Source organism: Triticum dicoccoides, chromosome 2A, assembly GCF_002162155.2.
Source record: "Triticum dicoccoides isolate Atlit2015 ecotype Zavitan chromosome 2A, WEW_v2.0, whole genome shotgun sequence".
NCBI classification, from domain to species: Eukaryota; Viridiplantae; Streptophyta; class Magnoliopsida; order Poales; family Poaceae; genus Triticum; species Triticum dicoccoides.
In genome coordinates this window covers 570,919,241-570,924,439 of record NC_041382.1, presented here as the reverse complement: position 1 = coordinate 570,924,439, position 5,199 = coordinate 570,919,241, and positions in this window count along the sequence as shown.

Here is a 5,199-nt window from a genome sequence, read left to right as displayed (position 1 = left end):
TGAACCCGAGCGAGGCGTTGGGCTCTAACTGAACCCGAGCGATTGCACTGCAGGCTACGCGTTACTGAACCCGAGCGATCGATCGATGGCTGTTAACTGAATCTGATCGAGTGATTCCTTCGCTACTGCTGCTAACTGAAGCCGATCGATGCTGCCTCTAGTTGAACAGTGATCGTTGCGGGGGGAGGGGGGGTTGGATGAACAGTTCCTGATGGGGGTGGATGAACAGGACCCCGATCGATCGAGCCGGTTGGGGCTGGATGAACAGGACCCCGTGGAGGGCTGGATAAACAGGACCACCCCGTGGAGGGCAGGATGAACAGTAGACGGTGGAGGGCAGAATGAACAGTAGCCTGTGGAGGGGTGGTTGAACAGGAGCCCGTGGAGAGGGCTGGTTGAACAGTAGCCGATGGAGTAGCGTGCGGTGGAGGCTGGATGAATAGGAGCCCGTGGATGAATAGTCGCAGGTGGAGGCTGGAGGAGGTCGACGGTGGATGAACAGTAACTCGTGGAGGCTGGAGGGGGTCGATGGTGGAGATGAACAGTATCCCGTGGAGTCCCGTTTTGCGGTACGCCACACCCCTCCCGATGAACAGGACCCCCGTTTGGACCGTAGCACTCCAACACAAATCCGTTTCGTCCGTTTTGCAGTATGCCACACCCCTCCCGATCAACAGGACCCCCGTTTCGACCGTAGGAGGTCCGTTTCCTCCGTTTTGCGGTATGCCAGACCCCTCCCGATGAACAGGATCCCGTTTCGAACGTGGCCGATCAAACACAAGGCCATTTCCTCCATTTTGCGGTACGCCAGGCCACGTTTCCATCGCCTGTTCCGTCCAAGCCCTCCCGATGAACACAACCATGCATTCCGTTCTGACCCAGCCGGTTGGCTCCCACGCGTTCCGTTGCCTCCCCATTAACACGACGCATTCCCGTTGCCTCCCCATGAACACAACGCATTCCGTTGCCTCCCCATGAACACGACGATGCTGTTTCTCCGTTTCGACCCAGCCATGTACACGAGCCCTGACCGTACGTATGCGCGAGTAGGCGTTCGAGACCCCGCCCGTATGTACACATACGTGGCCGTATTTTCTTTCTTGCACCCTGGCCGTTGTATGTACGTGTAAATGCTACGTGCGCGCCTCTACTACGACACGTGCGCGTCTCTACATCGACCAGTATGTACGTACACGTTCGTGACTAGAATGACAATGCTACGTACGCTTCGACCAGGTGGGTCCCGACTGTCAGGCACTTCCTTGCCTGCGAAGATGTAGCTGGTGGGTCCCAGCAGTCAGGGGGCGAATAGTTTTTTTTGCCCGGACACACTTCCTTGCGTGCGAAGATGTAGCTGGTGGGTCCCAACAGTCAGGGGAAACGTTTTTTCGTGAAATACGGTGGCCCGTCCGATGGGTCCCGCTATTAGGTGGAGAAATAATTATTTTGCACGTAATAAGGAGGCACTTCCTTGCTACGGCCGTGGACCCAGCTGTCAGCCTCTCCACGTACAGTCCACGTCCGATAGAAGCCGTTCCTTGACCACGTTGACCACGCCGTGCCGAGAGCACCAGGGCGGTGGACGACGGCGAGGCCTAGGAAGGGGACGACGCGGAGCCGGGGAAGACGCGGCAGTGGATGCCCACGCGTAGAGGAGTACGAGGGTTCACTGGTTCGCTGTGGTGTGAGGCTGTCGTCGCTGCAGAATAACAGGGGGTGTGGGTGAGTAGAGGGATGGCCTGGCCAATGGTGGGAGTAGTAGGGGGCGGTGAGGCCTCCGCCGCATCGCAGCCGGCCACGGGAGGCAGGAGCACGAGGCACGACCGGCGTTGGTTTGGGCGGCTGGAGCAAGAAGACCAGAGGTTGAAGAAGCACTACGGCCATTGGATGGACATCGTACGGTCACTAGAGCTAGAATCGTGCATATTGACTAAGTTGACAAAGCCCTCCGTCCCCGTCAACTTAGTAGGCCCACAAGTCAGCCTGCCACTATACTGGGTCCCAGCTAACACGGGGAGTATTCATTTTTTTGTGCGTAATAAGGAGGTACTTCCTTGCATGCGAAGATATAGCTAGTGGGTCCGAGCTGTCAGCGGCAGTAACGTTTTTTTCGCGAAATACAGAGGCCCTTTCGGTGGGTCCCTGATGTCAGGTGGAGGAATCATTATTTTGCATGTAATAAGGAGGCATTTCCTTGCGTGCGGCCGTGGAGCCAGCTGTCGGCCTCTCCACGTAAAGTCCACTTCAGATGCATGTCGGTCGTTGACCACGTTGACCAGGCCGCGTTAAGAGCACCAGGGTGGTGGACGACGGCGAGGCCTAGGAAGGGGACGACACGGAGGCAGGGAAGACTCGGCAGTTGTTTCCCACGCGGAGGGGAGTACGACTGTACGAGGGTTTACTGGTTCGTCTGCCGTCGCCGGAGAATAACAGCATGTGTGCGTGAGTAGAGGGATGGCTAGGCCAGCGAGGGGAGTACGGTCGGGCGGTGAGGCCTGCGCGGCAGCACAGCCGACCGCGAGGAGGAGGGAGCAGGCAGTCCCGCCGGCGCTTGTTTGAGCGACTGGAGCATAAAGAGCAGAGATTGAAGAAGCACGACGGCCGTTGGATGGACATCCAACAGTCAGTGCTTGTGCGTCAACCTTTTTTTAGGAAAGCCTTAAATCTGTGGAAAACAGTATACATCCCATCTGCCATTATTTCTAATAATTTACAGCCCATTTGCTAATTCTTAAGGTTTTTTTGGAGCCCATATTCTTTTTGTTAGCATTACAACCCATATTGTGGCAACGGTTAAAAAATTATACGAAATTTTGCATATTTCGGTGCGGTCGGAACTGTTTCTAATCCCGAAATTTCGACTCACATTCAAACTGATTTTAAAAATAAATGTATATCAATATAAAATCCAACAAATTCTCCACGCATAAAAATTAATGTAATTTAAAATCTTGAAATGAAAAAAAGATATTTGAAACTAATTGCCGGTTTGATGTGTTTTAAAAATGTACAACCCATTTCTCATTACTGATGGGCCATTTTCTCGGCCAGCCGAATTAAAGCTCTCCTCGTCTTGAAAGATTTGCAGCCCAACAGGCCTGACAAAGCGACTTACTTGGCAAATCACAAAAAAACTGGGCTGTGGTCGTGGACCCAGCTGTCAGCCTCTCCACGTACAATACTCTTTCGATGGAAGTCGTTCCTTGACCACGTCGATCACGCCGCGTGGAGAGCACCATGGCGGTGGACGACGACGAGGCCTAGGAAGGGGACGACGCGGCAGTGGAAGCCCGTGCGGAGAGGACTACGAGGGTTCACTGGTTCGGCTGCGGTGTGAGGCTGCCGTCGCCGCAGGGCCTGGCCAGCGGTGGGAATAGTAGGGGACGGTGAGGCCTCTGCGGCAGCACAGCCGGCCACGGGAGGCAGGAGCATGCAGCACGACCGGCGCTGCTTTGGGCGGCTGGAGCAAGAAGACCAGAGGTTGAAGAAGCACTACGGCCGTTGGATGGACATCGTACGGTCACTAGAGCTAGAATCGTTCATATTGACTAAGTTGACAAAGCCCTTCATCCCCGTCAACTTAGTAGGCCCACAAGTCAGCCTCCCAGCAAGGTGGGTCCCAGCTAGCCGGGGGAGTATTCATTTTTTGTGCGTAATAAGGAGGCACTTCCGGTGGGTCTGAGCTGACAGCGGGGGCAACATTTTTTTTGTGAAATACGGTGGCCCGTCCGGTGGGTCCCAGCGGCCAGCAGTCAAGGGGAAATGATTTTTTCGCAAAATACTGGTGGCCCGTCCGGTGGGTCCCCGCTGTCAGGTGGAGAAATAATTATTTTCCGCGTAGTAAGGAGGCACTTCCTTGCGGCTGCCGTGGACCCAGCTGTCAGCCTCTCCACGTACAGTACTCTTCCGATGGAAGTCGGTCATTGACCACGCCGCGCCGAGAGCACCATGGTGGTGGACGACGGTGAGGCCTAGGAAGGGGACGACACGGAGCCGTGCAAGACACGACAGTGGATGCCCACGCGGAGAGGAGTACGAGCGTTCACTGGTTCGGCTGCGGTGTGAGGCTGCCGTCGCCGCAAAATAACAGGGGATGTGGGTGAGTGGAGGGATGGTCTGGCCAGTGGTGGGAGTAGTATGGGGGCGGTGAGGCCTCCGCGGTAGCACAACCGGCCACGGGAGGCAGGAGCAGGCGACACGACTGGCGCTGCTTTGGGCGGCTGGAGCAAGAAGACCAGAGGTTGAAGAAGCAGTATGGCCGTTGGATGGACATCATATGGTCACCGGAGTATTGACTAAGTTGACAAAGCTCTCCATCCCTGTCAACTTAGTAGGCCCACAAGTCAGCCCAACAAGATGGTGGGTCCCAGCTAGTAGGGGGTATTCATTTTTTGGGCGTAATAAGGAGGCACTTCCTTGCGTGCGAAGATATAGCTGGTGGGTCCGACCTGTCAGCGGGGGGAACGTTTTTTTTCGTGAAATACAGAGGCCCTTCCTGTGGGTCCTAGCTGTTAGGTGGAGGAATCATTATTTTGCGCGTAATAAGGAGGCATTTCCTTGCGTGCGGCTGTGGACCCAGCTGTCAGCCTCTCCATGTACAGTCCACTTTCGATGGTTGTCGTTCATTGACCACGTTGACCAGGCCGCGCCAAGAGCACCAGGGCAGTGGACGACGCCGAGGCCTAGGAAGGGAACGACACAGAGCCAGGGAATACTCGGCAGTTGTTTCCCACGCGGAGGAGTACGGGGGTTTACTGGTTTGTCTGCCGTCGCCGGAGAATAACAGCATGTGTGGTTGAGTAGAAGGATGGCTAGGCCAGCGATGGGAGTACGGTGGGGCCGTGAGGCCTGCGCGGCAGCATAGCCGGCCACGGGAGGAGGGAGCAGGCAGTCCCACCGGCGCTTGTTTGAGCGGCTTGAGCATGAAGAGCAGAGATTGAAGAAGCATGTCAGCCGTTGGATGGACATCCAACAGTCACTGCTCTCATGTGTTGACTAAGTTGACAGGGCGTTGCATGTGCGTCAACCTTTTTTTTAATGAAAGCATACGCGTCAACCTGTAGTAGGCGCACAAGTCAGCCTCAAATCTATGGAAAACAGCATACAACCCATCTGCCATTATTTCTAATAATGTACAACCCATTTGCTAATTCTTAAGAATTTTTTTGCAGCCCATCTTCTTTTTGTTAGCATCACACC